Source organism: Salvelinus namaycush, chromosome 34, assembly GCF_016432855.1.
Source record: "Salvelinus namaycush isolate Seneca chromosome 34, SaNama_1.0, whole genome shotgun sequence".
In the NCBI taxonomy this organism is placed as follows: domain Eukaryota; kingdom Metazoa; phylum Chordata; class Actinopteri; order Salmoniformes; family Salmonidae; genus Salvelinus; species Salvelinus namaycush.
The window spans coordinates 4,840,003-4,852,570 of record NC_052340.1 but is presented as its reverse complement, the minus strand read 5'-3'; positions in this window follow the sequence as shown (position 1 = coordinate 4,852,570).

Genomic DNA, 12,568 nt, shown 5'->3' with positions numbered 1-12,568 from the left:
GGTTTCTTGCATAAAACTATGGTGCTCCCGAGTGCCACTGAATCTCAGTGCAAGAGGCGTCAGTGCAGTACCTGGTTCGAATCCAAGCTGCATCACATTCGGGCCGTGATTGGTAGTCCCATAGGGCGGTGCAGAATTGTCCCTGCGTCATTCGGGTTTAGCGGGGTTTTAAATAAGATTTTGTTCTTAACTGACTTGCCTAGTTAAATAAAACACAATACAACAGCATTTTCAGTCACGTCCTTGTCTGAAGAACAAGTGGATAAACAGGTTAATGACAAACCCTGCGTGTTTTTTCAAAGGTGTCTTGGAATGTAGGCCTACATTGAACACCCCATGCTGTCTACTACTGTAGGCTGAATGATACGACTATGTCCTTGTTAAAATGTTATGGGATGCATTTTCTCCATTGTTTTTGACATTATTATCAAAGAGCCACAGTAGCCTTCCTAGCCACAGTTAAAACAGTTACTTAAAGCAGGTACAGCCTCAGTGTTGACAGTAAACGCACGCCGGAAATTGCCAGAATTTTCACAATGTTCAGGTTTGCAGACCTGAAATTTCCTCAGTGCTGAAAAAAATGTAAGGGAACATTGGCTATGTCACTTGCTTTGTCCACAGGAGGATTCGGACTCTCAAAGAGCCCTTCAGTCTGTCACTGGGCCGTTCTCCATCACGCCTGATTAAATCGACAATGAGGACAAGAAAACAATGACCAGAGCTAAACAAACACAAAGAATAACGATTCAAACCCATAGAATGGTGCCCATTTAACTCCATTATCCGCCTGCCCATTCTCCCCGTATGGTCTTTGAGGTCGGGATTATACACAGCCCTAATAACATAGCTCGCTGACCCGCCCTAACCATCCACACCTTCCGAGACCCTTTCGATCCCACGACGGTCTGACGAAAAATGTCGCCGCCACTATTTAAAAATGTATATATAAATGTGTTACAAAATAATTTTAAAATAGGTCAGGGAAATTAACAATATGAACAACCACCAGAAATAAAATAAATAGAAATGGAAGATGACAGATCACATTTCAACATAACGGTACATCAAATCCAATTATAAAATTATATGGGGCAAATACTATTTTTGTTACTATGTAACTTGAGGGTATTTGGTATTTTATTAGGATCCCCATTAGCTGTTGCAAAAGCAGCAGCTACTCTTCCTGGGGTCCACACAGAACATGAAACATGACATAATATAGAACATTAATAGACAAAAACAGCTCAAGGACAGAACTACATCAATTTTAAAAAAAGGCACACGCAGCCTACATATCAATGCATACACACAAACTATTTAGGTCAAATAGGGGAGAGGCGTTGTGCCGTCAGGTGTTGCTTTATCTGTTTTTTAAAACCAGGTTTGCTCTTCATTTGAGCAATATGAGATGGAAGGGAGTTTCGTGCAAAAACGGCCCTAGTAAGGCTACAAATTCATAAATTAAGGATTGAAATCTAGGCGTCTTCTTTGAAAATGTACATTTATGAATATAGATTTTAATCATAAGTAAATTCAGTTTTTTCATGATGCCTTTAAGTCAGCTGGAGTCTGGGTAATGACATGGTGCCAGGAGCTGACTTTGAATTATAGCCTATTATTTTTCGTCTATTTGCATCATTTTCTGTAGTCAGGCAATCCCATGTCGATTAAACGTGTATGTCGATTAAAAAAGTATGAAGAACAGCCTGTGTGTGTTCCCTCTCTCTAACTCACACAAACACACTTTCCTCGTCCTACTTTAAGCACATTCTTCTTCCACACATAGCCTGTATTTAGCTAAAACCAAATACATATACAGTGCATTCAGAAAGTATTCAGACCCCTTGACTTTTTCCACATTTTGTTATATTGCTGTCACGTTCCTGACCTTATTTCCTTTGTTCAGTCTTTGTTTAGTTGGTCAGGACGTGAGCTGGGTGGGCATTCTATGTTATGTGTTTCTATGTTGGGTTTATTGTTTGGCCTAATATGGTTCTCAATCAGAGGCAGGTCTTTGTCATTGTCTCTGATTGGGAACCATATTAAGGTTGCCTTTTTTCACTGTTTGTTTGTGGGTAATTGTTGCCGTGTCTGTGTTTGTTCGCCACACGGTACTGTTTTTGTTCGTTTGTTCACGTCGTTTATTGTTTTGTATTTTGTCAGTGTTCTGTTTGTTGGATCATCATTAAAATTCATCATCATGAACATTTACCACGCTGCGCCTTGGTCCTCCTCTCTTCCACCTAACGACGAGCGTGACAGTTACAGCCTTATTCTAAAACGGATTTAATAGTTTTTTCCCTCATCAATCTACACACAATACCCCATAATGTCAAAGCAAAAACAGGTTTATAGGACTTTTTGCAAATTTAGTAAAAAAAACGAACGGAAATGACATCTACATAAGTATTCAGACCCTTAACTCAGTACTTTGTTGAAACACCTTTGGCAGCAATTACAGCTTGGAGTCTTCTTGGGTATGACGCTACAAGCTTGGCACACCAGTATTTGGGGAGTTTCTCCCATTCTTCTCTGCAGATCCTCTCAAACTCTGTCAGGTTAGATGGGGAACGTCGCTGCACAGATATTTTCACGTCTCTCCAGAGATGTTTGATCGGGTTCGAGTCCGGGCTCTGGCTGGGCCACTCAAGGACATTCAGAGACTTGTCTCGAAGCCACTCCTGCGTTATCTTGGCTGTGTGCTTAGGGTCGTTATTGTCATGCGGAATGATGCTGGAGAGACGAAGCAGGTACGGGGAGTAAACATTTAATGAAGAACGGACATGGCACGAGACAGAACAGCGTCAAAGACTAAAACGAAAGACAAAAAACAATCAATGCAGCAGCAGGGAACAGACAAATATAGGGGAGGAAATGAACATGTGATAAGTGAGTCCAGGTGAGTCCAATAACGCTGATGCGAGTGATGAGGGAAGGCAGGTGTGCGTGATGGATGGCAGGAGTGTGTGATGCAGGGTAATCTGGCGCCCTCAAGCGCCAGGGGAAGGGAAGAGCGGGAGCAGACGTGACAGTACCCCTCCCTCCTGGGAAAACCGGCCGAGACATGGGCCGGTTTGCCCAGGAGGGAGGGGTACTGTCAAGACGGTTGGGGCGTGAAAACCCGACGAACCGGCTGAGGCAAGACGCCTGTCGATCCCGCTGAGGAAGCCCGAAGATCCAGCGGAGCGTAACGTGGGATGGAAACCTGCCGAGCCAACCGAGGCAAAGAAACCTCTCGAGCCAGCCAGGGCGTGAAAGCCCGACGGGCTGGCTGAGGTGCCCGACGGGCTGGCTGAGGTACCCCCGGTTCCATCAGCGGCGGAATCCACCCCGACGTCACAAACAAAACAAACAAAACACTCCTGGACCGGTTGGGCGCACAAAAACTGACGATCCGGCTGAGGCCCGACGTGGGATGGGCACCCCCCGAGCCAACCGGGGCAAGGAAACCTCTCGAACCAGCTAGGGCGTGGAAGCCCGACGAGCTGGCTAGGCATCCCCCGGTTCCATCGATGGCGACCCAGAGCCGCTGCCACCATTCCAACCGGAACGCTAGTACTCCCCAATGCTTTGTATGTTTGGCTGCTGCATTCTGTCACGCGGAATGACGCTGGAGAGACGAAGCAGGTACGGGGAGTAAACATTTAATGAAGAACGGACATGGCACGAGACAGAACAGCATCAAAGCCTAAAACTAAAGACAAAAAACAATCAATGCAGCAGCAGAGAACAGACAAATATAGGGGAGGAAATGAACATGTGATAAGTGAGTCCAGGTGAGTCCAATAACGCTGATGCGAGTGACGAGGGAAGGCAGGTGTGCGTGATGGATGGCAGGAGTGTGTGATGCAGGGTAATCTGGCGACCTCAAGCGCCAGGGGAAAGGAAGAGCGGGAGCAGACATGACAGTTATCCTATTGGAAGGTGAACCTTCGCCCCAGTCTGAGGTCCTGAGAGCTCTGGAGCAGGTTTTCATCAAGGATCTCTCTGTACTTTGCTCTGTTAATCTTTCCCTCGATCCTGACTAGTCTCCCAGTTCCTGCCACTGAAAAACATCCCCACAGCATGATGCTGCCACCACCATGCTTCACCGTAGGGATAGTGCCAGGTTTCCTCCAGACGTGATGCTTGGCATTCAGGCCAAAGAGTTCAATCTTGGTTTAGTCAGACCAGAGAATCTTGTTTCTCATGGTCTGAGAGTCCTTTAGGTGCCTTTTGGCAAACTCTAAGCGGGGTGTCTTGTGCCTTTTACTGAGGAGTGGCTTCCGTCTGGTCACTCTACTATAAAGGCCTGATTGGTGGAATGCTGCAGAGATGGTTATCCTTCTGGAAGGTTCTCCCATCTCCACAGAGGAACTTTGGAACTTTGTCAGAGTGACCGTAGGCTTTTTGGTCACCTCCCTGACCAAGGCCCTTCTAGCCCGATTGCTCAGTTTGGCCGGGCAGCCAGCTCTAGGAAGAGTCTTGGTGTTTCCAAACTTCTTCTATTTGAGAAAGATGGATGCCACTGTGTTCTTGGGGACCTTCAATGCTGCAAACATTTTTGGTACCCTTCCCCAGATCCGTGCCTCGACCCAATACTATCGGATCTCTACGGACAATTCCTTCGACCTCATGGCTTGTTTTTTGCTCTGACATGCACTGTCAACTGTGGGACCTTTTATAGACAGGTGAATGCCTTTCCAAATGTCCAATCAATTGAATTTACCAATCAAGTTGTAGAAACATCTCAAGGATGATCAATGGAAACAGGATACACCTGAGCTCAATTTCGAGTATAATAGCAAAGGGTCTGAATACTTAGGTAAAAAATATATATACATTTGCAAAAATGTCCAAAAACATGTTATAATTTTGTCATTATGTGGTATTGTGTGTATATTGATGAGGATTTTTGTATTTAATCCATTTTAAAATTAGGCTGTAACATAACAAAATGTGAAAAAAGTCAAGGTGTCTGAATACTTTCCGAATGCACTGTCAATCTTTTGTCTTGCCCATTCACCCTCTGAATGGCACACATACACAATCCATGTCTCAATTTAGAGGCTTTGAAGGCACCGGCCGCCATTTTGGTACTCCACAGAAGGCGCAGTCCTCCATAGGAATGAATGGAATTCAAAATAACATGTACTTCTTTGTTGTAGTGGGGACAGTAACATTATTACTATCTAAGAAAAATACTTTAAGGAATATGTTTTAATGTACAAATATTTTTATGTTCAGTTCACATATCATCATTTAATTTAAAATTAGGCTATGCATTAAGGTGTCAGTAATATAATATATTTGAAAAAAACTAATGTTTTTCCATAGTTTCCAAAAAAGTGTTGTTGTTTTTTTACAATGGAGGAGTACCAAAATGGCTGTGTGCTGGTTTCAATACAGTCATCCAGGGTTTATCGGCCTACACGTCATTGGCTAAAACCAGAGAGTGATTCGAAGCAAGAGGGTTTACTCCGCCCAAAATCTGTGCACGAAAACAAGACCACGAAGTGAGGAAATGTATGTAGGTCAATGAGAGTGTCAAACGCAACAACAAAAAAATGTAATTGCTAATTTGCTACATGAGGCTTATTTGTCTAATATAAGTTTTGTAATGGTTAGGTTGTTAGGAATGTACTGATATAATTGGACGCATGTTGCATTTTGTCAACTTTGAAAAAATACGACTTTATATCGCAGTTGTGGCTATTGTTCACATGCGTATCTGCCCTCTCATTGGCTAGAATGTTCCCACCTGATCTCTCCCCCTCCCGCCTGTCTTCCATCTTCGGAGACTTGCATTTCCATTGTTAGAGCGACTATCTTGTCAATATTATAGATCATAATTGCTAAAACTGTCCTCTCCATCAGACCAGCCATGTTGGGTCTTTGATGTGAGCGCCTTTTTCGCACTACCAGACCGCAATCAATTGTAGGCTACTACATTTCGCCACTAGATGGCAGTCTGTCTCTGCTAGATGTGCGAAAGGGATTTGGAGTTGCTGCCCATACAATTTTGAAGCACTTCAAATGCCAAGAGACAATAAAGCAAGAAAAGTGATATCATTCAAATGTTACTAGCCTTAAATGGAAAAAGAGAGATACATTATATATACAAAAACAAGTATGTGGACACTCCTTCAAATTAGTGGATTCGGCTATTTCAGCCACACCCGTTGCTGACAGGTGTACAAAATTGAGCACACATCCATGCAATCTCCATAGACAAACATTGGCAGTAGAATGGCCTTACTGAAGTGCTCAGTTACATTCAACGAGGCACCGGCATAGGATGCTACCTGTCCAAAAAGTCAGTTTGTCACATTTCTACCCTGCTAAAGCTTCCCCGGTCAACTGTAAGTGCTGTTATTGTGAAGTTGAAATGTCTAGGAGCAACAACGGCTCCGCCGCAAAGTTTTAGGCCACACAAGCTCACATCTGTCGTCGGTTGCAACACTCACTACCGAGTTCCAAACTGCCTCTGGAAGCAACATCACCACAATAACTGTTTAATGGGAGCTTCATGAAATGGGTTTCCATGGCCGTGTAGCCACACACAAGTCTAAGATCACCATGCACAATGCAAAGCGTTGGCTGGAGCACTTGGCTGGAAGGTGACACCGCCATTGGACTCTCGAGCAATGGAGATGTGTTCTCTGGAGTGATGAATAACGCTTCACCATCTGGCAGTCCGACGGATTAATCTGGGTTTGGCGGATGCCTGGAGAATGTTACCTGCCCCAATGCATAGTGCCAACTGTAAGGTTTGGTGGAGGAGGAATAATGGTCTGGGGCTGTTTGTCATGGTTCGGGCTAGGCCCCTTAGTTGCAGGGAAGGGAAATCGTGACGTTACAGCATACAATCACATTCTAGATGATTATCTGCTTCCAACTTTGCGGCAACAGTTTAGGGAAGGCCCATTCCTGTTTCAGCATGACAATGCCCCCGTGCACAAAGCGAGGTCCATACATAAATGGTTTGTTGAGATTGGTGTAGAAGAACTTAACTGGCCTGCACCAAGCACTGACCTCAACCCCATTGAACACCTTTGTGATGAATTGGAACGCTGACTGCAGCCAGGCCTAATCACCCAACATCAGTGCCCAACCTCACTAATGCTCTTCTGGCTGAATGGAAGAAAGTCCCTGCAGCAATGTTCCAACTTTGTGTGGAAAGCCTTCCCAGAAGAGTGGAGTCTGTTTTAGTAGCAAAGGTAGCAACTGCATATTAATGCCCATTATTTTTTTATGAGATGTTCGACCAGCAGGTGTCCACATACTTTTGGCCATGGGGTGTATTTTCACATGACCCTCCCCTAAATTGAACATCTTACCCCCTCATAGAATTAACTCAAATAAATGCTTAGACCACAAAAACAAATAACTGTATCAACCCTGTCTTTATAAACGTGGATATCTACTTTGCTTTTGTGGCACAGTCGTGTCGATGCCACGCAGGTTGAGGTTTCACCGATCACCACAGAGGAGCTCACTCTCCCTGCTTGTTTCATTTCTTCACGATCAGAGCCGGTTGCAAACAATGATCAGATTTTCAACATTTTGGTGCCATATTTATAATTATCTAACATTTACGCAACACATTTTCCACCAACAGGTTTCTGTGCCAATGCACCACACAACCAATAAACAAAAGATACCGACATGGTTTGCGTTTCAACACCACAATAAATAGACTATGTCAATCTCGACAAACAGAAAACACATCCCTCCCTACCTTGTAGTCTTGCCGAGTATCGAAGACTTGGTGACAATCTCTGAATGCCATTGAACTTGTTGGTGTTTTGGAACAGATGTCTATTTCCATTCATCAAATTTCCTCTGCACAGTTTGGATTGATTGATTGATTTTATTTGCCAGTTAAAAAAATACATATATACACAAATCATTTTTAAAGTGACCGGGATAGCACAAAGTCAGGACTGATTTCCATTGTGGTCCCTATTTGCTGCAGAATATGCTACAATAATATAGGGACTGATTGCAAGTCTAATTTACACATCTCCATCTGGCTTTCTGGTGTCACCTTATTTTTGAACATAGCTACATCTATGGGCTTTTATGTTTTCCTGTCGTGCGTAATGTGTGGTAGTGTATTGGATAACGGTACAATCACCTGGGCATTTTTGGGCTCAAAACATGTCTTTAATGTATGGCTCATCTGGCTCAGGTAGCATCAGACTTGAATTTTCACGCCGATGAAAGCTCCAATCAAATCCAGACATGTTAATAATGTGTTTTATACGCTTTAGAATGACATTTCCGGTTTGGGAGGGATATACTGTGTTACCCGGGAGAAAAAGGATTATACTCGGGATGGAACATTTGTATTACAGGAAAAATATTCTACACCCATCTGTAGTTTATTTAGATATTTGGGGCTGCTGGTGAACCATGATGTGCAGGCATAATCAAAGTGACACTGAACAATAGCACTTGAGAGACTTCAGAGTGTCTATAGGTTTCACATATGCACATTTCACGGTTTCAAAATTCTAATTTTATCGCCGGACAACGTGACCCGGAAGATTTTAATCTTTTTAACCAGACATCTGAGATTTTAATAATTTTAACCAGACATTTGAGAAATTTACCAGACATCCATACGCATTCAGATCCGACTTGGCGCAGCCAGCGCCATCAATAAACTAGGGATATTGGTCAAATGAGCCACGTGTACATGTCCTTAACAGCCTATAACAAATGACAAAAACACTATTCCTTGTGTTTCCACGTGTAGCATATGCAAAACATTATAACCAATTTTTTGTATGGCTTTTTAGGCTACTTTTCTAAAACAATAATTGTCCACCTCACGGTTCAGCTGTTGGAGATTTGAGCACTAAATGCATCAGGGTATGTATAGGCTTAGGTGTTTATTGTATGATATTAATATTTATAATATATATATAGCCTATATAAAGGAAGAGAAGCTTAGGCCTAGCCCGAGAGAGAGAGCGAGAGAGATAGAGATATGCTGGTAGCATGCTACATTGCCGACATACTTACTTATGTCATACTTACTGTAGTGTCTTAGCTCTTATTACTTATTTATATAATAAGAAAGACTCTGAATACAAGAAATGGTACTGGAGCTTCACATTTTACTGGAATCAGTTAGTACCAGAATAACATAGAACAACACTGCGCATGACCAAGGATGCTCCATTCTTAAAGGGGACATCAGTAATTAACAGAACATAACACTTACATACTTATTTATGTCAGATGGCTACTGCCTCTGCTATACAGATATAGATGTACAGAAGGAGGCTAATTCGTTAATATTTTGTATAAAGATAAGCATTATATTGTTAAATTATAGGAGTAACTCTGGTAGGCATGAAACATTCTTCCTCACCTCGAAGTTCAACTGTCGGAGTCAGTTAGAGCGCTGGTGCACACTGCCTTCATATCGTAGGCTTGCAGCAGCTAAAGCTTAATAATAGCCACACCAAACCTTCACAAACATTTCTAAACTTTATTAGGGTAATATCAAAAGTAAGTCGAGCCATTGTTTATAGTGGAAATATGAGCAGACTATTATATTGTGGCAAACACAGCATTACAGTTGGAACTGAATAATATTTTACTGCAGTGGGCTAAATCAGGGTCACACAGTGTTTCTTGGTAGTCTTAAACAAGTCTACTTTGAAACAAAAGTATACACCTCACACACATGGTTATGGGGGAGGGGCAGCGTAGCCTAGTGGTTAGCGCGTTGGACTAGTAACCGAAAAGTTGTAAGGTCGAAACCCCGAGCTGACAAGGTAAAAAGCTGTCATTCTACCCCTGAACAAGGCAGTTAACCCACTGTTCCTAGGCCGTCATAAAAAATAAAAATGTTTTCTAAACTGACTTGCCTAGTAAAATAAGGGTAAAAAAGAAGACACCAGTACACCATACTAATATTACACTTTATACACATCACAGAAGATTGAAATATAACAAAACAGTTTGACATTGAAACAACTGGATTTTCTGCAGCTTAAAAAAAAAAAGTTTATTAATTATGAAATCATGAAAAATATTAGTAACATTCCACCCATGAGGCCACTAAGTCATTTGACTGCAGGATACATTGGCTGAAGGAAATGGCTCAACAGAATGAAAAAAAACACTTGCAAACGGGTTTAAACCTTAACAAAAGTTTTGAACAAGCTATATTGCAGCAATTACTAACAAAGGCAAGTGCCTACCATACCCAAAATGACAGAAATGTATTTGACAACAGACCTACTTATAACCTATCTTAAACTAAAGACGGAGCTCAAAATTAAAAAGACAGTTAACTTCTTCTCAATAGGGGGTGCTGTTTGCACTTTAATTTAGCCAATGAAAATGTCTCAACAGAATTAAACAAAACAGATGTAGCATATTTAAAGAACTGTTTTCGATTAATAAATAGGCTTACAATAATAACAATGATATACAATAACACTTATTATTATGATAAAACAAATGATTAAACTACATTTTAGGTCCAAAATTGCATCCTACCGGAATAGGGAGTTGCACAGAGGTCTGCATTCTTTATATCTTAGTCCACTACAATATTAAAACTCGTATAAAATTCCTCTTGTAAGCTTTTCACTATAGACATCCTCTTTTTCATCTAACTTTTGTTTGACTTGAAAAAGGCCTCCATCTTTGCAAGTATCTGTAGCCTAAGCACCAGGCCAAGGCTCCTCTGTTCCGCTCTCTCTCTCCTCAGCAGCAGGCGCATGTGTGCGCAAGGCGAGAGAGATTGGTACTGAAGCGCCAATTCGGGGTGGAGGCTATGATAGACAGCCTCTCCTGGACAATTTGTCCTGCTGCAATTTTATTTATCTTGCTTTAATTAAAAAAATCTCAGCCAAATGCAGGCAATTACCAGCGAAGGGAACCCATGGAGCATTTTCCCATCAGAGTTGTGTTCCATCAAATGTACTTGTTCCAGATAAAAGTACGCGTGTAAATATGTAGTGCACATGAAAATTCCCATGTATCGAATACATTTACCGGGTTTCCATTTCATTTTCAAGTCTTACTTATGGTTTTGTCACAAAACATGTTGCGTAGCGAATGTGCCCATTCGGGTATTGGCGGGTGCGCTCTAGCCAACAGTTTACAGTGCAGGTAACGTACTGCTTCCTCTCCAATCCTCTCCGGCTATTCTTCACACACCTAGAACCTAACGCTTCAATATAGCCAAAATATGTAGCATGTAACTGTTTAGATGTATTACCTTTTATATATGGCATAAACACAACCAGTCACGATGTTTTAATCAGATGTGGCTACTTCAAAAGTGTCATGTAGGCATACGCACGTTCATTCAACATAGAAATCCAGCGTCCTCAAAATGGCTTGACATTAACCAGGTTTCCTTTCAACCTTTTTACGCGAGTAAAGGAGCCTACGTGTCTGTTAAAAAATGTCACCACGTCATGGGAAAGCATGCAGTTTATTAGGCTACAGATGCAATAAGTTAAGATGAGCTTCACAGGGTGGTGAAACTGCACTGCTTTCAATAAATATCGAGGGTCTTATTTTGGTGACATGGTGATCGATGCTTGACTCCCATTTGGAGAGAGAAAATGAAAATAATCTGGCACTTCTGTCCATAATAATCTCATCGTGTAGTAGGCTATGTATGTGTTAAGCTTTCCTGGATAACTGGGCATGCCGGGAGCATATGTGGCCACATTATTTATAGGACGACTTGGGCGAATGATGACCTCAAAAAACAGCGCATTCAGTATCAAAATTAAAAATACAGCCAGACTGGCCTGCTAGTGTTCATTTGTAGACCTTATAAACTGGCAAGAGTAGACCCGCAACTGATCCAAATCTAATGAAACATTCATATCACAGTGCTTTTGCACTGTTATTCAAATGACACTTTCACTGCAGCATAGAGTAGGCTAGAACGTTGACTCAAAGCCACAAGAGCATAGAACATATTTCAAACCGTGCTTGCTAGGGAGGAGGTAGTTGCAGAAACGTTGGAACGGGTTAGTCGACTTCCTCAATAGTTGGTCCAGAAGATCCACCGCCTCCAGAAACGGCACCACCTGGTGTTGTAGGCTAGCATAGGTAGGATAATTGTATTGTCCCTAAACAAGATCAGTAGAGGAGATTTTTGAGTTGTGTGCTTCATGTAAACTATGCTGACCTGTGGTATACTAAAAGTTAGGATACGGAAAAGCATAGTGCATAAGGACTTGATATAGGGGAAGCACATGCAAGCAGATAAGGACATGTGGGTTGGATGGAATAAATGATATAGTAAAACCTGCAAAAGAGCGAATGCAAACCAGGGGGGAAAAACGCACTACCCTAACCCCCGTGCTCAATTTTAAAAAACATCTCAAAACAAAATAACAAGTTTGACAACCCTCCCCTATTTTGAACCACCCCACTCCCCCAGGGAAATTGCGATTTGTACCTTGTTTCTCCATGGTTGTCCAATCTATGCCCTATATATATCTATATCGTTTTGTTTTGTCTGTATTACACACACCTGGTTTCAATTCCCCTATCATGTTCCCTATTTAACCCTCTGGCATTCATTTCTGTTCTG